The sequence below is a fragment of the Mustelus asterias genome, unplaced genomic scaffold (assembly GCF_964213995.1).
Source record: "Mustelus asterias unplaced genomic scaffold, sMusAst1.hap1.1 HAP1_SCAFFOLD_773, whole genome shotgun sequence".
In the NCBI taxonomy this organism is placed as follows: domain Eukaryota; kingdom Metazoa; phylum Chordata; class Chondrichthyes; order Carcharhiniformes; family Triakidae; genus Mustelus; species Mustelus asterias.
This window is the reverse complement of record NW_027590720.1, coordinates 146,201-168,486: the sequence shown is the minus strand read 5'-3', so window position 1 is coordinate 168,486 and position 22,286 is coordinate 146,201. Positions and strand designations below refer to the sequence as shown.

Sequence of the window (22,286 nt, the reverse complement as noted above, 5' to 3'; positions counted from 1 at the left end):
TGAGCGTAGACTGGGTGATCGCTTTGCTGAGCACCTTCGGTCTGTGCGCAATCAGGACCCTGACCTTCCGGTTGCTGCCATTTTAACACACGATCCTGCTCCCATGCCCACATGTCTGTCCTTGGCCTGCTGCAATGTTCCACTGAAGCTCAACGCAAACTGGAGGAGCAGCATCTCATCTTCCGGCTGGGCACTTTACAGCCTTCCGGCCTCAACATCGAGTTCAACAACTCCAGATGATTAGCTCTACCCCAACTCAATCCCTTTTTTCATTTTATTTAATTTTTTACTGTTCTCTACCTTTTATTTCTTTATGGTCTTTCTTCATTTTTCTCCCCACCCCACTCTTTCCTTCCCCCTACTTCATCCCCCTTCCCTTACCTTTTCTTCCCCCCGCTTTTCCTTTTCTACATTTTATCTCTGTCCCATTCCCACCCTCCCCCCAACATCTCCATCTGTCACAGCTTACAACTTCTCTGCCGTTTGATTATTCACATCCTTTATTCTCTCTATGGGCTGCCATTAGCAGCCTTTTCCCCTGGTTTCTGTGGCTATGACTCATCTTTCATTCCCTCACCCTGCAGTATAAATATCTCCCACTTTCTAAGCCTTTTAGCTTTGACATAGGGTCATCTGGATTCAAAACGTCAGCTCTTTCCTTCCAGATGCTGCCAGACCTGCTGGGATTTTCCAGCATTTTCACTTTGGTTTCAGATTCCAGTATCTGCAGCTTTTATTAAGGGGTAATAAGGGGGTGGATGCCTGCATCCCATGAAAGTGGCACAGTGGTTAGCACCGCTGCCTCACAGCACCAGGCTCCCAGGTTCGATTCCCGGCTCGGGTCACTGTCTGTGCGGAGTTTGCACATTCTCCCCATGTCTGCATGAGTTTCCTCCGAGTGCTCCGGTTTCCTCCCACAATCCGAAAGATGTGCTGGTTATATGGATTGGCCATGCTAAATTCTCCCTCAGTGTCCAAAGATTGTTCTTTGAAAGAATAAAAATTAAGCTTCTGCAAAGAGCTAGTATGGATGTGATGGGCCATATGGGCTTGAGGAGGAACTTCTTCTCCCAGAGGGTAGTGAATCTTTGGAATTCTCTGCTCAATGAAGCAGTCGAGGCTACCTTGTTAAATATGTTTAAGTCACAGGTAGATAGATTTTTGACCATTAAGGGTTATAGGGATCAGGCGGGTAAGTGGAACTGAACCCACCATCAGATCAGCCATGATCTTATTGAATGGCGGGGCAGGCTCGAGGGGCCAGATGGCCTACTCCTGCTCCTATTTCCTATGTTCTGAGGTTGTACGATTCACTGAGTTTCCAAACTCAGAAAAGAGACTTCCCAGAGTTTTCCAGAACCTGACAGCCTTTCCCTTACCAAGCCCCACCTCCCCCCATCCAACCTGCTTGAAATCCACTCCAGTGTTTCCCCAGGACTGGATCCCCAATCCATTCCCTGAAGCTCAACTCCGGGTCTTCACTGACGTCGGAAACTGCAAAGTGGGCCTCCTGTCCGCTAGGGCGGAGTCCGCTTCGGATGTCAAATCATCATCAACGCCACCCCCAAACCACACACACACCCCCCGCGAGACAAGGCGCTTCGCGCCTGCGTATACTTGGGCCAGCCACGGCAAGGAGGCGGCGGTCTGAGCACGCGCCAACCTGGGTGCTATTATCTTCCTGTCCGGCAGGACGGCGCCAGCGTCGGACGAACGATCACCTTGCAGCTCCCCTTTAACGCCCCCACCTACCCTCCCAACCCAGAGGGATAAAAGGATGCTGCAATGTGACACAAAAACAGAAAATGCTGGAAAATCTCAGCGGGTCAGACATCTGTGGCGAAAGAATAAGGTCTCGAGTCTGGGTGACTCTGCACCACACCTAACACCAGAGATCCCGGAGGGAATCTGCTGCACAGGCGCTTAGACGCTTCCCTCTCCGTGCGCCAGGGCGGCGCCAGCGTCGGAGAAATCATAATCTCCCCGCTTACCCCGGCACGCCCCCAACGGAGGCATCTGTGCGCATGAGCGTGGATGCTGCCCTCTCCATCCGGCAGGGCGGCGCCAAAGGAATCATCACCTCGCTGCCCCCTCCCCCCCGCCTGAGAGGCCCCACCCCAGCTGGGTCTGCGCACGCGCTGCACGACCTGCTGCGCACGCGCATAGACGCTTGCCCCCCTGCATTCCGGCAGGGCGGCGACAGCGCCGGAGGACCTTGAAGTCGCCAGCCCCGCCCCCAAACCCAGCCTCACGCTTGCGCAGTGGGGCCGCCATCCGGGCATTCCCGGCGGCGGTGGCGGCGACAACATGGCCGATGTTGTTCAGGTGAGAGAGAGGAGGGAGGAAAAAAAATAATGTCCCCTTTTCTTCTCCCGTTCCCCAGTCCAACTAGAGAGGGGGGAAAAACATCCCCCCCAATCCAGGCAGCCCCCCAAACACTCAACACAGCCCGTTTCCTATCTTTAGAAAAATTGCTCTCCCTCCCCCCCCCAAACCAGCACCACCATTTTATTTAAAGCCATCCTCTCCTTCCCCCTCAGCAAATACCAACAAATCCCTCCTTTCCACACCAATCAAACCTCCCAGACTGATCAGATTAAAGTCAAAAGGGTGGGGGCCGTTTAACTTCATTTCATTTTAAAATAAATTTTGGTCTCTGCTGTTAAATTTCTCTTTAAAATTGAAAAGGTGGGGGGAGGGGATGGTTTTATCATAAGAAACTGGAAGCAGGAGTAGGTCATGTGGCCCATCAGGTCAGCACCGACAGCAATCCCACCCAGGCCCTATTCCTGTAACCTCTAGTATTTTCCCCAGTAATCTCCTGGACACGAATGGGCAATTTAGCATAGCCAATCCACCTAACCTGTACACCTTGAGAGAAAACCAGAGCACCAGGAAACCCATGCAACCACTGGGAGAACGTGCAAACCCCACACAGACTCCATCAAAGCTGTGAGACAGCAGTGCTGGCCACTATGCCACTCTGTGTTGGGGTCATTATGCCCCCTCCCAGGCACCTCTCCATCCAGATGTCTACAGTGAGCCCCAATGTTGAACCCCCTCCCCGGGCACTGAATCTAATTCGATATCCCTTTAGCCCCAAGAGCTATATCTCATTCTTGAAATCATACAGCGTTTTGGCCTCAAATAATTTTGTGGTAGTGAATTCCACACACTGGCTGAAGAAATTTCTCCTCACCTCAGTTCTAAAAGGTTTACCCCTTATCCTCAAATTATGATCCCTAGTTCTGGACTCCCCCACCATCGGGAACATTCTTTCTGAATCTACTCTGTCTAACCCTGTTCGAATTTTATAAGTTTCTATGAAATCTCCTCTCTTCTAAACACCGGTGAATGGTTTATGCATTTTCTTTTTTAAATACCAAATGGAAACAGGATTTCTTTTAAGGAGGGTGGGGAGGGTGGACATTGGAGAGGAATAGAATCCAGAAACTTAGCTATTTTATTTTATTAATGTCACAAGTAGGCTTACATTAACACTGCAATGAGTGAAAAATCCCCTAGTCGCCACACTCTGGCACCCATTTTGGGTAAGCTGAGGGAGAATTTAGCATAGCCAATGTACCTAACCAGCATTTCTTTCGGACTGTGGGAGGAAACCGGAGCAGCCGGAGGAAACCCATGCAGACACGGGGAGAATGCGGAATCTGCACACTGACCCAAGCTGGGAATCAAACCTGGGTCATAGAACCTAAAAGCAGGAATAGGCTATTCGGCCCTTCAACCTTGCTCTGCCGTTCATTTTGATCATCAAATTCCTGATCTCCCTTCCTCCCATATCCTTTGATCCCTTTAGCCCCAAGAGCTTTATCTAATATAGAAATTGTGAGGCAGCAGTGCTAGCCACTGTGCCACCGTGCCATCCCATGTGATGTTCTGTTTCACTATCTCTCTCCTCCCTCCCCTGCCCCCCTGTTTCTTCTGACCCCTCTTTTCTCTCTCCCCACCTATTTTTCACTTTCTCTCTCTCTCCCTCTACTCTTTCTCTCTTCCCCTGTCTCTACCTACGCCTCAAAACTCTTTCTGTCCTTTTCTATCTCTCTCTCACTCTCTCTCTCAGACATATCCCAATCGATAGACACACAGACAGACACACATGCAGGGACAGAAATCTGACAAGAGGAGGCGATGGTCTAGTGGCATTATCAACAGACTATTAATCCAGAAACTCAGCTAATATTCTGGGGACCCGGGTTTGAATCCCACCACGGCAGATGGTGGAATTTGAATTCAGTTTTTAAAAATCTGGAATTAGGAATCTACCGATGACCATGAAACCATTGTCAATTGTTGGAAAAACCTGTCTGGTTCACTAATGCCCTTTAGAGAAGGAAATCTGTTGTCCTTACCCAGTCTGGGTGACATGCGACTCCAGAGCCACAGCAATGTGGTTGACTCTCAACTGCTCTCCAAGGGCAATGAGGGATGGGCAATAAATACTGGCCCAGCCAGCGATGTCCCACCAGTGAATTAAAAAAAAATCGACCCCCCCCCGCTCAGAGAAGGTCTCTGATGGCTTCTTTTCCCCTCCTGAATTTTAAGGGGAGGGGAAGTTAAAAGTAAATTTTGATGTGATCCCCTTCACCCTACTCACCCCAAAATCTTAGATGGGACTGTAGACTTTGGGACCTGTACATTGAATTGGGTTCCCCCTTCCCTTCCCTCAATCAAGAGGGGAAATTCTAGAGTTTGGGAACTGTAAATTATATTGGGATCCCTTCCCTTCCCTTAATTTAGGGGAAATTTGGGAAATAGAAACTGAATTGCGTTCCTGTTCCCTAAATCTAAGGGGAAAAAATAGGTTGGGGTTTGGAAGAAAGGCGAGGGGGAGCAGTTGGGCTGGGAACTGTGAATTGCTTTGGATTGGATTCCCTCGCTACTGCACCCCCCCTCTTCCAGCTCCCACCCCCTGCAAAAATCTCCAACAATGTGCGTCTCTATTTAGGGGGGGGGGGGGGAAGACTGGCTTGCTTGCTTCAGGAGCCTGAGGCCCTTGTGCAGGGACTGACTAAGCACCAAGAGCCGACACACCGCCTTCTCTCTGCCTCCACATTGCTGGCTGGAGCAGGCCGCTTTCCAGCCCATTCTCAAGCTGCAGTGAAGGGAGAATGAATCTGATCTGATCCTACAGTGCTGTATGTTCTTTTTTCTGTCTGTATAGATCTTATGGGGGATTTAAAAAAATGCTAAAATCTATTTGTACATGCGTCCAAATGGTGCAAGGCACACCAGGGTTCCAGGAGGTAAAGAAAAGAAGCTTGTGGTAAAGGTGGTGGGGAATACAAGGGCATGCCGAGGAAACAAACTGCTTTTTTGTTTTTTTAAAAATGTTTGTTTTTCTTGCTCTTAAACTGAAACCCTTTCTCTCTCTCTTTTACGAAAGAGGTGTGAAGCATTCTAATATGGAGATAAATTGGCTTCAGTTCTAGATCTCTGCACAGCAATATGCTTTCTTATGTCTTAAAAAGAATATTTTGTTTGCTTATGGGAGAGCTGCTTTTTTTTCTTTGCAGGATTGTTGGGTGTGCAAAGTGTATTTTACTCTGTTTTGCCTCCCCTGTGAACTGATCATTGTGTGAATGTGTTTGAAAAATTGGTTTATTTCAAAGATTTTGGCCAAGCATTGTGTGAGTGTGTGTGTATGCGCGCGTATGTGTGTGTGTATTGAAGGCAAAACTGTGCCTTTTAAGTGCATTCATATACATACTGTCTGCGAGAAGCAGTGACTGAAATGGCCTTTTGTGTGATTGCTGTGTGTGATTTTTCAATTAGATTTACGTTTCTTGTTATGGCACGAGTTGATCTCTGCTCAGAATCTTTTTAAACCTTGCTCCACTATTTTGATTAGTCTTGTGGGGAAATCTAAAGCAGTTTTATTTTTGAATCTTCAGCAGGTTGTCTCTTGGCTTTTACTTCCTCTTAATTGCACGTGGTTTTGAGTTGCAGACATGGAGGCAGAAATGGCTTGGGGGCTGAATGACATTATTTAATGATTTTTGAAATGTCTCGTGTCTCAATGTGGGGCAGTCTACCAGGGTAATTAATTTTTTAAAAAACTTATGCCCATTTTGCAGAGAGCATTTTGCTCCAGGATCATAGATTCATGGGTACTCATCAACGTGACAGCATCTGAATGACAGTATATTCAGATGTGTGGGTTTTAAAAATTCACCAATCTTCCTCCAGCTCCACTAGAAAGCTGGAGTGGACTGCAGGCTAATGGTCCAACCATTAAGCAGCGAGGGTTCAGTTTAGATGGAGCTGTGTGTGTGTGTCCCTGGTGTGAGTGTGTGTCCCTGGTGTGAGTGTGTGTCCCTGGTGTGTGTGTGTGTCCCTGGTGTGTGTGTGTGTCCCTGGTGTGAGTGTGTGTCCCTGGTGTGAGTGTGTGTCCCTGGTGTGAGTGTGTGTCCCTGGTGTGAGTGTGTGTCCCTGGTGTGAGTGTGTGTCCCTGGTGTGAGTGTGTGTCCCTGGTGTGAGTGTGTGTCCCTGGTGTGAGTGTGTGTCCCTGGTGTGAGTGTGTGTCCCTGGTGTGAGTGTGTGTCCCTGGTGTGAGTGTGTGTCCCTGGTGTGAGTGTGTGTCCCTGGTGTGAGTGTGTGTCCCTGGTGTGAGTGTGTGTCCCTGGTGTGAGTGTGTGTCCCTGGTGTGAGTGTGTGTCCCTGGTGTGAGTGTGTGTCCCTGGTGTGAGTGTGTGTCCCTGGTGTGAGTGTGTGTCCCTGGTGTGAGTGTGTGTCCCTGGTGTGAGTGTGTGTCCCTGGTGTGAGTGTGTGTCCCTGGTGTGAGTGTGTGTCCCTGGTGTGAGTGTGTGTCCCTGGTGTGAGTGTGTGTCCCTGGTGTGAGTGTGTGTCCCTGGTGTGAGTGTGTGTCCCTGGTGTGAGTGTGTGTCCCTGGTGTGAGTGTGTGTCCCTGGTGTGAGTGTGTGTCCTGGTGTGAGTGAGTGTCACTGGTGTGAGTGTGTGTGTCAGTGTGCATCACTGTGTGTGTGTGGGTCAGTGTGTATCACTGTGTGTGTGGGTCAGTTTCAGTCACTGTGTGTGTCAGTATGTATCACTGTGTGTGTGTGTCAGTGTGTATCACTGTGTGTGTGTCACTGTGTGTGTGTGTGTGTTGAGTGTGTGTCCCTGGTGTGAGTGTGTGTCCCTGGTGTGAGTGTGTGTCCCTGGTGTGAGTGTGTGTCCCTGGTGTGAGTGTGTGTCCCTGGTGTGAGTGTGTGTCCCTGGTGTGAGTGTGTGTCCCTGGTGTGAGTGTGTGTCCCTGGTGTGAGTGTGTGTCCCTGGTGTGAGTGTGTGTCCCTGGTGTGAGTGTGTGTCCCTGGTGTGAGTGTGTGTCCCTGGTGTGAGTGTGTGTCCCTGGTGTGAGTGTGTGTCCCTGGTGTGAGTGTGTGTCCCTGGTGTGAGTGTGTGTCCCTGGTGTGAGTGTGTGTCCCTGGTGTGAGTGTGTGTCCCTGGTGTGAGTGTGTGTCCCTGGTGTGAGTGTGTGTCCCTGGTGTGAGTGTGTGTCCCTGGTGTGAGTGTGTGTCCCTGGTGTGAGTGTGTGTCCCTGGTGTGAGTGTGTGTCCCTGGTGTGAGTGTGTGTCCCTGGTGTGAGTGTGTGTCCCTGGTGTGAGTGTGTGTCCCTGGTGTGAGTGTGTGTCCCTGGTGTGAGTGTGTGTCCCTGGTGTGAGTGTGTGTCCCTGGTGTGAGTGTGTGTCCCTGGTGTGAGTGTGTGTCCCTGGTGTGAGTGTGTGTCCCTGGTGTGAGTGTGTGTCCCTGGTGTGAGTGTGTGTCCCTGGTGTGAGTGTGTGTCCCTGGTGTGAGTGTGTGTCCCTGGTGTGAGTGTGTGTCCCTGGTGTGAGTGTGTGTCCCTGGTGTGAGTGTGTGTCCCTGGTGTGAGTGTGTGTCCCTGGTGTGAGTGTGTGTCCCTGGTGTGAGTGTGTGTCCCTGGTGTGAGTGTGTGTCCCTGGTGTGAGTGTGTGTCCCTGGTGTGAGTGTGTGTCCCTGGTGTGAGTGTGTGTCCCTGGTGTGAGTGTGTGTCCCTGGTGTGAGTGTGTGTCCCTGGTGTGAGTGTGTGTCCCTGGTGTGAGTGTGTGTCCCTGGTGTGAGTGTGTGTCCCTGGTGTGAGTGTGTGTCCCTGGTGTGAGTGTGTGTCCCTGGTGTGAGTGTGTGTCCCTGGTGTGAGTGTGTGTCCCTGGTGTGAGTGTGTGTCCCTGGTGTGAGTGTGTGTCCCTGGTGTGAGTGTGTGTCCCTGGTGTGAGTGTGTGTCCCTGGTGTGAGTGTGTGTCCCTGGTGTGAGTGTGTGTCCCTGGTGTGAGTGTGTGTCCCTGGTGTGAGTGTGTGTCCCTGGTGTGAGTGTGTGTCCCTGGTGTGAGTGTGTGTCCCTGGTGTGAGTGTGTGTCCCTGGTGTGAGTGTGTGTCCCTGGTGTGAGTGTGTGTCCCTGGTGTGAGTGTGTGTCCCTGGTGTGAGTGTGTGTCCCTGGTGTGAGTGTGTGTCCCTGGTGTGAGTGTGTGTCCCTGGTGTGAGTGTGTGTCCCTGGTGTGAGTGTGTGTCCCTGGTGTGAGTGTGTGTCCCTGGTGTGAGTGTGTGTCCCTGGTGTGAGTGTGTGTCCCTGGTGTGAGTGTGTGTCCCTGGTGTGAGTGTGTGTCCCTGGTGTGAGTGTGTGTCCCTGGTGTGTGTGTGTGTGTCCCTGGTGTGTGAGTGTGTGTCCCTGGTGTGAGTGTGTGTCCCTGGTGTGAGTGTGTGTCCCTGGTGTGAGTGTGTGTCCCTGGTGTGAGTGTGTGTCCCTGGTGTGAGTGTGTGTCCCTGGTGTGTGTGCCCTGTGGGTGTGTCCCTGGTGTGAGTGTGTGTCCCTGGTGTGAGTGTGTGTCCCTGGTGTGAGTGTGTGTCCCTGGTGTGAGTGTGTGTCCCTGGTGTGAGTGTGTTCCCTGTGTGGTGTGTGTCCCTGGTGTGAGTGTGTGTCCCTGGTGTGAGTGTGTGTCCCTGGTGTGAGTTGTGTGTCCCTGGTGTGAGTGTGTGTGTGTGTGTGTCCCTGGTGGGTGTGTGTCCCTGGGTGTGTGTGTGTCCCTGGTGTGTGTGTGTGTGTGTCCCTGGTGTGGTGTGAGTGTGTGTGTGTGTGTGTCCCTGGTGTGAGTGTGTGTGTGTGTGTGTCCCTGGTGTGAGTGTGTGTGTGTCCCTGGTGTGAGTGTGTGTGTGAGTGTGTCCCTGGTGTGAGTGTGTGTGTGAGTGTGTCCCTGGTGTGTGTGTGAGTGTGTGAGTGTGTGTCCCTGGTGTGAGTGTGTGAGTGTGTGTCCCTGGTGTGAGTGTGTGTGTGTGTGTGTGTCCTTGGTGTGAGTGAGTGTGTGTGTCCCTGGTGTGAGTGTGTGTGTGTGTGTGTCCCTGGTGTGAGTGTGTGAGTGTGTGTGTGTGTGTGTGTGTCCATGGTGTGAGTGAGTGTGTGTGTCCCTGGTGTGAGTGTGTGTGTGTGTCCCTGGTGTGAGTGTGTGTGTGTGTGTCCCTGGTGTGAGTGTGTGTGTGTGTGTCCCTGGTGTGAGTGTGTGTGTGTCCCTGGTGTGAGTGTGTGTGTGTTGTGTCCCTGGTGTGAGTGTGTGTGTGTCCCTGGTGTGAGTGTGTGTGTGTGTCCCTGGTGTGAGTGTGTGTGTGTGAGTGTGTGTGTGTCTCCCTGGTGTGAGTGTGTGTGTGTGTGTGTGTGTGTGTGTCCCTGGTGTGAGTGTGTGTGTGTGTGTCCCTGGTGTGAGTGTGTGTGTGTGTGTCCCTGGTGTGAGTGTGTGTGTGTCCCTGGTGTGAGTGTGTGTGTCCCTGGTGTGAGTGTGTGTGTGTGTCCCTGGTGTGAGTGTGTGTGTGTGTGTCCCTGGTGTGAGTGTGTGTGTGTGTGTGTGTCCCTGGTGTGAGTGTGTGTGTGTGTGTCCCTGGTGTGAGTGAGTGTGTGTGTGTGTGTGTGTGTGTGTCCCTGGTGTGAGTGAGTGTGTGTGTGTGTCCCTGGTGTGAGTGTGTGTGTGTGTGTGTGTGTGTCCCTGGTGTGAGTGTGTGTGTGTGTGTGTGTGTGTCCCTGGTGTGAGTGTGTGTGTGTGTCTCCCTGGTGTGAGTGTGTGTGTGTGTCCCTGGTGTGAGTGTGTGTGTGTCCCTGGTGTGAGTGTGTGTGTGTCCCTGGTGTGAGTGTGTGTGTGTGTGTGTGTCCCTGGTGTGAGTGTGTGTGTGTGTCCCTGGTGTGAGTGTGTGTGTGTGTGTGTCCCTGGTGTGAGTGTGTGTGTGTGTGTGTGTCCCTGGTGTGTGTGTGTGTGTGTCCCTGGTGTGAGTGTGTGTGTGTGTCCCTAGTGTGTGTGTGTGTGTGTGTGTGTCCCTGGTGTGAGTGTGTGTGTGTGTGTGTCCCTGGTGTGAGTGTGTGTGTGTGTGTGTCCCTGGTGTGTGTGTGTGTGTCCCTGGTGTGAGTGTGTGTGTGTGTCCCTAGTGTGTGTGTGTGTGTGTCCCTGGTGTGAGTGTGTGTGTGTCCCTGGTGTGAGTGTGTGTGTGTGTGTGTGTCCCTGGTGTGAGTGTGTGTGTGTCCCTGGTGTGAGTGTGTGTGTGTCCCTGGTGTGAGTGTGTGTGTGTGTGTGTGTCCCTGGTGTGAGTGTGTGTGTGTGTGTCCCTGGTGTGAGTGTGTGTGTGTGTCCCTGGTGTGAGTGTGTGTGTGTGTGTGTCCCTGGTGTGAGTGTGTGTGTGTGTGTGTGTCCCTGGTGTGTGTGTGTGTGTCCCTGGTGTGAGTGTGTGTGTGTGTGTGTCCCTGGTGTGTGTGTGTGTGTCCCTGGTGTGAGTGTGTGTGTGTGTGTGTCCCTGGTGTGAGTGTGTGTGTGTGTCCCTGGTGTGAGTGTGTGTGTGTGTGTGTCCCTGGTGTGAGTGTGTGTGTGTGTGTGTGTCCCTGGTGTGTGTGTGTGTGTCCCTGGTGTGAGTGTGTGTGTGTGTCCCTAGTGTGTGTGTGTGTGTGTGTGTGTCCCTGGTGTGAGTGTGTGTGTGTGTGTGTCCCTGGTGTGAGTGTGTGTGTGTGTGTGTCCCTGGTGTGTGTGTGTGTGTCCCTGGTGTGAGTGTGTGTGTGTGTCCCTAGTGTGTGTGTGTGTGTGTGTGTGTCCCTGGTGTGAGTGTGTGTGTGTGTGTCCCTGGTGTGAGTGTGTGTGTCCCTGGTGTGAGTGTGTGTGTGTCCCTGGTGTGAGTGTGTGTGTGTCCCTGGTGTGAGTGTGTGTGTGTGTGTCCCTGGTGTGAGTGTGTGTGTGTGTGTGTCCCTGGTGTGAGTGTGTGTGTGTGTGTGTCCCTGGTGTGAGTGTGTGTGTGTCCCTGGTGTGAGTGTGTGTGTGTCCCTGGTGTGAGTGTGTGTGTGTCCCTGGTGTGAGTGTGTGTGTGTCCCTGGTGTGAGTGTGTGTGTGTCCCTGGTGTGAGTGTGTGTGTGTCCCTGGTGTGAGTGTGTGTGTGTCCCTGGTGTGAGTGTGTGTGTGTCCCTGGTGTGAGTGTGTGTGTGTCCCTGGTGTGAGTGTGTGTGTGTCCCTGGTGTGAGTGTGTGTGTGTCCCTGGTGTGAGTGTGTGTGTGTCCCTGGTGTGAGTGTGTGTGTGTGTGTGTCCCTGGTGTGTGTGTGTGTGTGTGTGTGTGTGTGTGTGTGTCCCTGGTGTGAGTGTGTGTGTCCCTGGTGTGAGTGTGTGTGTGTGTGTGTGTCCCTGGTGTGAGTGTGTGTGTGTGTGTCCCTGGTGTGAGTGTGTGTGTGTGTGTCCCTGGTGTGAGTGTGTGTGTGTGTGTCCCTGGTGTGAGTGTGTGTGTGTCCCTTGTGTGTGTGTGTGTGTGTGTGTGTGTGTCCCTGGTGTGAGTGTGTGTGTCCCTGGTGTGAGTGTGTGTGTGTGTGTGTCCCTGGTGTGAGTGTGTGTGTGTGTGTCCCTGGTGTGAGTGTGTGTGTGTCCCTTGTGTGTGTGTGTGTGTCCCTGGTGTGAGTGTGTGTGTGTGTGTGTCCCTGGTGTGAGTGTGTGTGTGTGTGTCCCTGGTGTGAGTGTGTGTGTGTGTGTGTCCCTGGTGTGAGTGTGTGTGTGTGTGTCCCTGGTGTGTGTGTGTGTGTGTGTCCCTGGTGTGAGTGTGTGTGTCCCTGGTGTGAGTGTGTGTGTGTGTGTGTCCCTGGTGTGAGTGTGTGTGTGTGTGTCCCTGGTGTGAGTGTGTGTGTGTGTGTGTGTCCCTGGTGTGAGTGTGTGTGTGTGTGTCCCTGGTGTGAGTGTGTGTGTGTGTGTCCCTGGTGTGAGTGTGTGTGTGTGTGTGTCCCTGGTGTGAGTGTGTGTGTCCCTGGTGTGAGTGTGTGTGTGTGTGTGTGTCCCTGGTGTGTGTGTGTGTGTGTGTGTGTGTGTGTGTCCCTGGTGTGAGTGTGTGTGTGTGTCCCTGGTGTGTGTGTGTGTGTGTGTGTGTGTCCCTGGTGTGAGTGTGTGTGTGTGTCTCCCTGGTGTGAGTGTGTGTGTGTGTCCCTGGTGTGTGTGTGTGTCCCTGGTGTGTGTGTGTGTGTGTGTGTGTGTGTCCCTGGTGTGAGTGTGTGTGTGTGTCTCCCTGGTGTGAGTGTGTGTGTGTGTCCCTGGTGTGTGTGTGTGTGTCCCTGGTGTGAGTGTGTGTGTGTGTGTCCCTGGTGTGAGTGTGTGTGTCCCTGGTGTGAGTGTGTGTGTGTGTGTCCCTGGTGTGAGTGTGTGTGTGTGTGTCCCTGGTGTGAGTGTGTGTGTCCCTGGTGTGAGTGTGAGTGTGTGTGTCCCTGGTGTGAGTGTGAGTGTGTGTGTCCCTGGTGTGAGTGTGTGTGTGTGTGTCCCTGGTGTGAGTGTGTGTGTGTGTGTCCCTGGTGTGAGTGTGTGTGTGTGTGTCCCTGGTGTGAGTGTGTGTGTGTGTGTGTCCCTGGTGTGAGTGTGTGTGTGTGTGTCCCTGGTGTGAGTGTGTGTGTGTGTGTGTGTCCCTGGTGTGAGTGTGTGTGTGTGTGTCCCTGGTGTGTGTGTGTGTGTGTCCCTGGTGTGAGTGAGTGTGTGTGTGTGTGTCCCTGGTGTGAGTGTGTGTGTGTGTGTCCCTGGTGTGAGTGTGTGTGTGTGTCCCTGGTGTGAGTGTGTGTGTCCCTGGTGTGAGTGTGTGTGTCCCTGGTGTGAGTGTGTGTGTCCCTGGTGTGAGTGTGTGTGTCCCTGGTGTGAGTGTGTGTGTCCCTGGTGTGAGTGTGTGTGTCCCTGGTGTGTGTGTGTGTGTGTGTGTCCCTGGTGTGAGTGTGTGTGTGTGTCCCTGGTGTGAGTGTGTGTGTGTGTGTGTGTCCCTGGTGTGAGTGTGTGTGTGAGTGTCCCTGGTGTGAGTGTGTGTGTGTGTCTCCCTGGTGTGAGTGTGTGTGTCCCTGGTGTGAGTGTGTGTGTGTGTGTCCCTGGTGTGAGTGTGTGTGTGTGTCCCTGGTGTGAGTGTGTGTGTGTGTGTGTGTCCCTGGTGTGAGTGTGTGTGTGTGTGTCCCTGGTGTGAGTGTGTGTGTGTGTGTCCCTGGTGTGAGTGTGTGTGTGTGTGTCCCTGGTGTGAGTGTGTGTGTGTGTGTCCCTGGTGTGAGTGTGTGTGTGTGTGTCCCTGGTGTGAGTGTGTGTGTGTGTGTCCCTGGTGTGAGTGTGAGTGTGAGTGTGTGTGTGTCTCCCTGGTGTGAGTGTGTGTGTCCCTGGTGTGAGTGTGTGTGTGTGTGTCCCTGGTGTGAGTGTGTGTGTGTGTGTCCCTGGTGTGAGTGTGTGTGTGTGTGTCCCTGGTGTGAGTGTGTGTGTGTCCCTGGTGTGTGTGTGTGTGTGTCCCTGGTGTGAGTGTGTGTGTGTCCCTGGTGTGTGTGTGTGTGTGTCCCTGGTGTGAGTGTGTGTGTGTCTCCCTGGTGTGAGTGTGTGTGTGTGTGTCCCTGGTGTGAGTGTGTGTGTGTCCCTGGTGTGAGTGTGTGTGTGTGTCCCTGGTGTGAGTGTGTGTGTGTGTCCCTGGTGTGAGTGTGTGTGTCTCCCTGGTGTGAGTGTGTGTGTGTGTCCCTGGTGTGAGTGTGTGTGTGTGTGTCCCTGGTGTGAGTGTGTGTGTGTCCCTGGTGTGTGTGTGTGTGTGTCCCTGGTGTGAGTGTGTGTGTGTCCCTGGTGTGTGTGTGTGTGTGTCCCTGGTGTGAGTGTGTGTGTGTGTCCCTGGTGTGAGTGTGTGTGTGTGTCCCTGGTGTGAGTGTGTGTGTCTCCCTGGTGTGAGTGTGTGTGTGTCTCCCTGGTGTGAGTGTGTGTGTGTCTCCCTGGTGTGAGTGTGTGTGTGTCTCCCTGGTGTGAGTGTGTGTGTGTGTCCCTGGTGTGAGTGTGTGTGTGTCTCCCTGGTGTGAGTGTGTGTGTGTCTCCCTGGTGTGAGTGTGTGTGTGTCTCCCTGGTGTGAGTGTGTGTGTGTCTCCCTGGTGTGAGTGTGTGTGTGTGTCCCTGGTGTGAGTGTGTGTGTGTCTCCCTGGTGTGAGTGTGTGTGTGTCTCCCTGGTGTGAGTGTGTGTGTGTCTCCCTGGTGTGAGTGTGTGTGTGTGTGTGTCCCTGGTGTGAGTGTGTGTGTGTCCCTGGTGTGAGTGTGTGTGTGTGTGTGTCCCTGGTGTGAGTGTGTGTGTGTGTCCCTGGTGTGAGTGTGTGTGTGTGTGTGTGTCCCTGGTGTGAGTGTGTGTGTCCCTGGTGTGTGTGTGTGTGTGTCCCTGGTGTGAGTGTGTGTGTGAGTGTCCCTGGTGTGAGTGTGAGTGTGTGTCTCCCTGGTGTGAGTGTGTGTGTCCCTGGTGTGAGTGTGTGTGTGTGTGTCCCTGGTGTGAGTGTGTGTGTGTGTCCCTGGTGTGAGTGTGTGTGTGTGTGTGTCCCTGGTGTGAGTGTGTGTGTGTGTTGTCCCTGGTGTGAGTGTGTGTGTGTGTCCGTGGTGTGAGTGTGTGTGTGTGTCCCTGGTGTGAGTGTGTGTGTGTGTCCCTGGTGTGAGTGTGTGTGTGTTTCCCTGGTGTGAGTGTGTGTTTCCCTGGTGTGAGTGTGTGTGTGTGTGTCCCTGGTGTGAGTGTGTGTGTGTGTGTCCCTGGTGTGAGTGTGTGTGTGTGTCTCCTGGTGTGAGTGTGTGTGTGTTTCCCTGGTGTGAGTGTGTGTGTGTGTGTCTGGTGTGAGTGTGTGTGTGTCTCCCTGGTGTGAGTATGTGTGTTTCCCTGGTGTGAGTGTGTGTTTCCCTGGTGTGAGTGTGTGTGTGTGTGTCCCTGGTGTGAGTGTGTGTGTGTGTGTCCCTGGTGTGAGTGTGTGTGTGTGTGTCCGTGGTGTGAGTGTGTGTGTGTTTCCCTGGTGTGAGTGTGTGTGTGTGTGTCCCTGGTGTGAGTGTGTGTGTGTGTGTCCCTGGTGTGAGTGTGTGTGTGTGTGTCCGTGGTGTGAGTGTGTGTGTGTTTCCCTGGTGTGAGTGTGTGTTTCCCTGGTGTGAGTGTGTGTGTGTGTCCCTGGTGTGAGTGTGTGTGTGTTTCCCTGGTGTGAGTGTGTGTTTCCCTGGTGTGAGTGTGTGTGTGTGTCCCTGGTGTGAGTGAGTGTGTGTGTGTGTGTCCCTGGTGTGAGTGTGTGTGTGTGTGTCCCTGGTGTGAGTGTGAGTGTGTGTGTGTGTCCCTGGTGTGAGTGTGTGTGTGTGTGTCCCTGGTGTGAGTGTGTGTGTGTGTGTCCCTGGTGAGAGTGTGTGTGTGTGTGTCCCTGGTGTGAGTGTGTGTGTGTGTGTCCCTGGTGTGAGTGTGTGTGTGTCCCTGGTGTGAGTGTGTGTGTGTGTCCCTGGTGTGAGTGTGTGTGTGTCCCTGGTGTGAGTGTGTGTGTGTCCCTGGTGTGAGTGTGTGTGTGTCCCTGGTGTGAGTGTGTGTGTGTGTCCCTGGTGTGTGTGTGTGTGTGTCCCTGGTGTGAGTGTGTGTGTGTGTCCCTGGTGTGAGTGTGTGTGTGTGTCCCTGGTGTGAGTGTGTGTGTGTGTCCCTGGTGTGAGTGTGTGTGTGTGTCCCTGGTGTGAGTGTGTGTGTGTGTCCCTGGTGTGAGTGTGTGTGTGTCCCTGGTGTGAGTGTGTGTGTGTGTGTCCCTGGTGTGTGTGTGTGTGTGTCCCTGGTGTGAGTGTGTGTGTGTCCCTGGTGTGAGTGTGTGTGTGTCCCTGGTGTGAGTGTGTGTGTGTGTCCCTGGTGTGTGTGTGTGTGTGTCCCTGGTGTGAGTGTGTGTGTGTGTCCCTGGTGTGAGTGTGTGTGTGTGTCCCTGGTGTGAGTGTGTGTGTGTGTCCCTGGTGTGAGTGTGTGTGTGTGTCCCTGGTGTGAGTGTGTGTGTGTGTCCCTGGTGTGAGTGTGTGTGTGTGTGTCCCTGGTGTGAGTGTGTGTGTGTGTCCCTGGTGTGAGTGTGTGTGTGTGTCCCTGGTGTGAGTGTGTGTGTGTCCCTGGTGTGAGTGTGTGTGTGTGTCCCTGGTGTGAGTGTGTGTGTGTGTGTGTGTGTGTCCCTGGTGTGAGTGTGTGTGTGTGTCCCTGGTGTGAGTGTGTGTGTCTCCCTGGTGTGAGTGTGTGTGTGTCTCCCTGGTGTGAGTGTGTGTGTGTCTCCCTGGTGTGAGTGTGTGTGTGTCTCCCTGGTGTGAGTGTGTGTGTGTGTCCCTGGTGTGAGTGTGTGTGTGTCTCCTGGTGTGAGTGTGTGTGTGTCTCCCTGGTGTGAGTGTGTGTGTGTGTGTGTCCCTGGTGAGAGTGTGTGTCCCTGGTGTGAGTGTGTGTGTGTCCCTGGTGTGAGTGTGTGTGTGTGTGTGTCCCTGGTGTGAGTGTGTGTGTGTGTGTGTCCCTGGTGTGAGTGTGTGTGTGTGTGTGTCCCTGGTGAGAGTGTGTGTCCCTGGTGTGAGTGTGTGTGTGTGTGTGTCCCTGGTGAGAGTGTGTGTCCCTGGTGTGAGTGTGTGTGTGTCCCTGGTGTGAGTGTGTGTGTGTGTGTGTCCCTGGTGAGAGTGTGTGTGTCCCTGGTGTGAGTGTGTGTGTGTGTGTGTCCCTGGTGTGAGTGTGTGTGTGTCCCTGGTGTGAGTGTGTGTGTGTCTCCCTGGTGTGAGTGTGTGTGTGTGTCCCTGGTGTGAGTGTGTGTGTGTCCCTGGTGTGAGTGTGTGTGTGTCCCTGGTGTGAGTGTGTGTGTGTGTCCCTGGTGTGAGTGTGTGTGTGTGTCCCTGGTGTGAGTGTGTGTGTGTGTCCCTGGTGTGAGTGTGTGTGTGTGTCCCTGGTGTGAGTGTGTGTGTGTGTCCCTGGTGTGAGTGTGTGTGTGTGTCCCTGGTGTGAGTGTGTGTGTGTGTCCCTGGTGTGAGTGTGTGTGTGTCTCCCTGGTGTGAGTGTGTGTGTGTGTCCCTGGTGTGAGTGTGTGTGTGTGTCCCTGGTGTGAGTGTGTGTGTGTGTCCCTGGTGTGAGTGTGTGTGTGTCTCCCTGGTGTGAGTGTGTGTGTGTCTCCCTGGTGTGAGTGTGTGTGTGTCTCCCTGGTGTGAGTGTGTGTGTGTGAGTGTGTCTCCCTGGTGTGAGTGTGTGTGTGTCTCCCTGGTGTGAGTGTGTGTGTGTCTCCCTGGTGTGAGTGTGTGTGTGTCTCCCTGGTGTGAGTGTGTGTGTGTCTCCCTGGTGTGAGTGTGTGTGTGTCTCCCTGGTGTGAGTGTGTGTGTGTCTCCCTGGTGTGAGTGTGTGTGTGTCTCCCTGGTGTGAGTGTGTGTGTGTCTCCCTGGTGTGAGTGTGTGTGTGTCTCCCTGGTGTGAGTGTGTGTGTGTCTCCCTGGTGTGAGTGTGTGTGTGTCTCCCTGGTGTGAGTGTGTGTGTGTCTCCCTGGTGTGAGTGTGTGTGTGTCTCCCTGGTGTGAGTGTGTGTGTGTCTCCCTGGTGTGAGTGTGTGTGTGTCTCCCTGGTGTGAGTGTGTGTGTGTCTCCCTGGTGTGAGTGTGTGTGTGTCTCCCTGGTGTGAGTGTGTGTGTGTCTCCCTGGTGTGAGTGTGTGTGTCTCCCTGGTGTGAGTGTGTGTGTCTCCCTGGTGTGAGTGTGTGTGTGTCTCCCTGGTGTGAGTGTGTGTGTGTCCCTGGTGTGAGTGTGTGTGTGTCTCCCTGGTGTGAGTGTGTGTGTGTGCCCCTGGTGTGAGTGTGTGTGTGCCCCTGGTGTGAGTGTGTGTGTGCCCCTGGTGTGAGTGTGTGTGTGTGTGTCCCTGGTGTGAGTGTGTGTGTGTGTCCCTGGTGTGAGTGTGTGTGTGTGTGTGTCCCTGGTGTGAGTGTGTGTGTGTGTGTGTCCCTGGTGTGAGTGTGTGTGTGTCTCCCTGGTGTGAGTGCGCGTGCGTGTCCCTGGTGTGAGTGCGCGTGCGTGTCCCTGGTGTGGGTGCGCGTGCGTGTCCCTGGTGTGGGTGTGAGTGCGTGTCCCTGGTGTGGGTGTGCGTGTGTGTCCCTGGTGTGGGTGCGCGTGTGTGTCCCTGGTGTGGGTGTGAGTGTGTCCCTGGTGTGGGTGTGCGTGCGTGTCCCTGGTGTGGGTGCGTGTGTGTCCCTGGTGTGGGTGTGCGTGCGTGTCCCTGGTGTGGGTGCGCGTGCGTGTCCCTGGTGTGGGTGTGCGTGTGTGTCCCTGGTGTGGGTGCGCGTGCGTGTCCCTGGTGTGAGTGCGCGTGCGTGTCCCTGGTGTGGGTGTGCGTGCGTGTCCCTGGTGTGGGTGTGCGTGTGTGTCCCTGGTGTGGGTGTGAGTGCGTGTCCCTGGTGTGAGTGCGTGCGTGTCCCTGGTGTGGGTGTGCGTGCGTGTCCCTGGTGTGGGTGTGCGTGCGTGTCCCTGGTGTGGGTGTGCGTGCGTGTCCCTGGTGTGGGTGTGCGTGCGTGTCCCTGGTGTGGGTGTGCGTGCGTGTCCCTGGTGTGAGTGTGCGTGCGTGTCCCTGGTGTGAGTGTGCGTGCGTGTCCCTGGTGTGGGTGTGCGTGCGTGTCCCTGGTGTGGGTGTGCGTGCGTGTCCCTGGTGTGGGTGTGCGTGCGTGTCCCTGGTGTGAGTGCGTGCGTGTCCCTGGTGTGGGTGTGCGTGCGTGTCCCTGGTGTGAGTGCGTGCGTGTCCCTGGTGTGGGTGTGCGTGCGTGTCCCTGGTGTGGGTGTGCGTGCGTGTCCCTGGTGTGGGTGTGCGTGCGTGTCCCTGGTGTGAGTGTGCGTGCGTGTCCCTGGTGTGGGTGTGCGTGCGTGTCCCTGGTGTGGGTGTGCGTGCGTGTCCCTGGTGTGGGTGTGCGTGCGTGTCCCTGGTGTGGGTGTGCGTGCGTGTCCCTGGTGTGGGTGTGCGTGCGTGTCCCTGGTGTGGGTGTGCGTGCGTGTCCCTGGTGTGTGAGTGCGTGCGTGTCCCTGGTGTGAGTGCGTGCGTGTCCCTGGTGTGGGTGTGCGTGCGTGCGTGTCCCTGGTGTGAGTGCGTGCGTGTCCCTGGTGTGGGTGTGCGTGCGTGTCCCTGGTGTGGGTGCGTGCGTGTCCCTGGTGTGGGTGTGCGTGCGTGTCCCTGGTGTGGGCGTGCGTGCGTGTCCCTGGTGTGGGCGTGCGTGCGTGTCCCTGGTGTGGGTGTGCGTGCGTGTGCCTGGTGTGGGTGTGCGTGCGTGTGCCTGGTGTGGGTGTGCGTGCGTGTCCCTGGTGTGGGCGTGCGTGCGTGTCCCTGGTGTGGGTGTGCGTGCGTGTGCCTGGTGTGGGTGTGCGTGCGTGTGCCTGGTGTGGGTGTGCGTGCGTGTCCCTGGTGTGGGTGTGCGTGCGTGTCCCTGGTGTGGGTGTGCGTGCGTGTCCCTGGTGTGGGTGTGCGTGCGTGTCCCTGGTGTGGGTGTGCGTGCGTGTCCCTGGTGTGGGTGTGCGTGCGTGTCCCTGGTGTGGGCGTGCGTGCGTGTCCCTGGTGTGGGTGTGCGTGCGTGTGCCTGGTGTGGGTGTGCGTGCGTGTCCCTGGTGTGGGTGTGCGTGCGTGTCCCTGGTGTGGGTGTGCGTGCGTGTCCCTGGTGTGGGTGTGCGTGCGTGCGTGTCCCTGGTGTGGGTGTGCGTGCGTGTCCCTGGTGTGGGTGTGCGTGCGTGTCCCTGGTGTGGGTGTGCGTGCGTGTCCCTGGTGTGGGTGTGCGTGCGTGTCCCTGGTGTGGGTGTGCGTGCGTGTCCCTGGTGTGGGTGTGCGTGCGTGTCCCTGGTGTGGGTGCGTGTGTGTCCCTGGTGTGGGTGTGCGTGCGTGTCCCTGGTGTGGGTGCGTGTGTGTCCCTGGTGTGGGTGTGCGTGCGTGTGCCTGGTGTGGGTGTGCGTGCGTGCGTGTCCCTGGTGTGGGTGTGCGTGCGTGTCCCTGGTGTGGGTGTGCGTGCGTGTCCCTGGTGTGGGTGCGTGTGTGTCCCTGGTGTGGGTGCGTGTGTGTCCCTGGTGTGGGTGTGCGTGCGTGTCCCTGGTGTGGGTGTGCGTGCGTGTCCCTGGTGTGGGTGTGCGTGCGTGTCCCTGGTGTGGGTGTGCGTGCGTGTCCCTGGTGTGGGTGCGTGTGTGTCCCTGGTGTGGGTGTGCGTGCGTGTCCCTGGTGTGGGTGTGCGTGCGTGTCCCTGGTGTGGGTGCGTGTGTGTCCCTGGTGTGGGTGTGCGTGCGTGTCCCTGGTGTGGGTGTGCGTGCGTGTCCCTGGTGTGGGTGTGCGTGCGTGCGTGTCCCTGGTGTGGGTGCGTGTGTGTCCCTGGTGTGGGTGTGCGTGCGTGTCCCTGGTGTGGGTGCGTGTGTGTCCCTGGTGTGGGTGTGCGTGCGTGTCCCTGGTGTGGGTGCGTGTGTGTCCCTGGTGTGGGTGTGCGTGCGTGTCCCTGGTGTGGGTGCGTGCGTGTCCCTGGTGTGGGTGTGCGTGCGTGTGCCTGGTGTGGGTGTGCGTGCGTGTGCCTGGTGTGGGTGTGCGTGCGTGTGTGTCCCTGGTGTGGGTGTGCGTGCGTGTGTGTCCCTGGTGTGGGTGTGCGTGTGTGTCCCTGGTGTGGGTGTGCGTGCGTGTCCCTGGTGTGGGTGTGCGTGCGTGTCCCTGGTGTGGGCGTGCGTGCGTGTCCCTGGTGTGGGCGTGCGTGCGTGTCCCTGGTGTGGGTGTGCGTGCGTGTCCCTGGTGTGGGTGTGCGTGCGTGTGCCTGGTGTGGGTGCGTGTGTCCCCCTGGTGTGGGTGTGCGTGCGTGTGCCTGGTGTGGGTGCGTGTGTGTCCCTGGTGTGGGTGTGCGTGCGTGTCCCTGGTGTGGGTGTGCGTGCGTGTCCCTGGTGTGTGTGTGCGTGCGTCTCCCTGGTGTGTGTGTGCGTGCGTCTCCCTGGTGTGTGTGTGCGTGCGTCTCCCTGGTGTGTGTGTGCGTGCGTGTCCCTGGTGTGAGTGCGCGTGCGTGTCCCTGGTGTGTCTGCGCGCGCGTGTCCCTGGTGTGCGCGTGTCCCTGGTGTGTGTGCGCGCGCGTGTCCCTGGTGTGTGTGCGCGCGCGTGTCCCTGGTGTGTGTGCGCGCGCGCGTGTCCCTGGCGTGTGTGCGCGCGCGTGTCCCTGGCGTGTGTGCGCGCGCGTGTCCCTGGCATGTGTGCGCGCGCGTGTCCCTGGCGTGTGTGCGCGCGCGCGTCCTTGGCGTGTGTGCGCGCGCGCGTCCTTGGCGTGTGTGCGCGCGCGCGTCCTTGGCGTGTGTGCGCGCGCGTGTCCCTGGCGTGTGTGCGCGCGCGTGTCCCTGGCGTGTGTTCGCGCTCGTGTCCCTGGCGTGTGTGCGCGCGCGTGTCCCTGGCGTGTGTGCGCGCGCGTGTCCCTGGCGTGTGTGCGCGCGCGTGTCCCTGTCGTGTGTGCGCGCGCGTGTCCCTGTCGTGTGTGCGCGCGCGTGTCCCTGTCGTGTGTGCGCGCGCGTGTCCCTGTCGTGTGTGCGCGCGCGTGTCCCTGTCGTGTGTGCGCGCGCGTGTCCCTGTCGTGTGTGCGCGCGCGTGTCCCTGTCGTGTGTGCGCGCGCGTGTCCCTGGCGTGTGTGCGCGCGCGTGTCCCTGGCGTGTGTGCGCGCGCGTGTCCCTGGCGTGTGTGCGCGCGCGTGTCCCTGGCGTGTGTGCGCGCGCGTGTCCCTGGCGTGTGTGCGCGCGCGTGTCCCTGGCGTGTGTGCGCGAGCGTGTCCCTGGCGTGTGTGCGCGCGCGTGTCCCTGGCGTGTGTGCGCGCGCGTGTCCCTGGCGTGTGTGCGCGCGCGTGTCCCTGGCGTGTGTGCGCGCGCGTGTCCCTGGCGTGTGTGCGCGCGCGTGTCCCTGGCGTGTGTGCGCGCGCGTGTCCCTGGCGTGTGTGCGCGCGCGTGTCCCTGGCGTGTGTGCGCGCGCGTGTCCCTGGCGTGTGTGCGCGCGCGTGTCCCTGGCGTGTGTGCGCGCGCGTGTCCCTGGCGTGTGTGCGCGCGCGTG

General features: G+C 56.2%; 1 protein-coding gene across 2 annotated transcripts in view; it reads left to right on the top strand.

Moving 5' to 3' along the window:
* Nucleotides 1-2,260: 2,260 nt before the first annotated feature.
* LOC144487398 (E3 ubiquitin-protein ligase HUWE1-like) overlaps nt 2,261-22,286 on the top strand; it is a 165,256-nt gene continuing 145,230 nt past the window's right edge. For both annotated transcript variants that reach the window (XM_078205490.1, XM_078205486.1), the window contains exon 1: nt 2,261-2,325. The gene's annotated coding sequence lies outside the window, so the exon portion shown is untranslated. The remainder of the gene's footprint in view (nt 2,326-22,286) is intronic.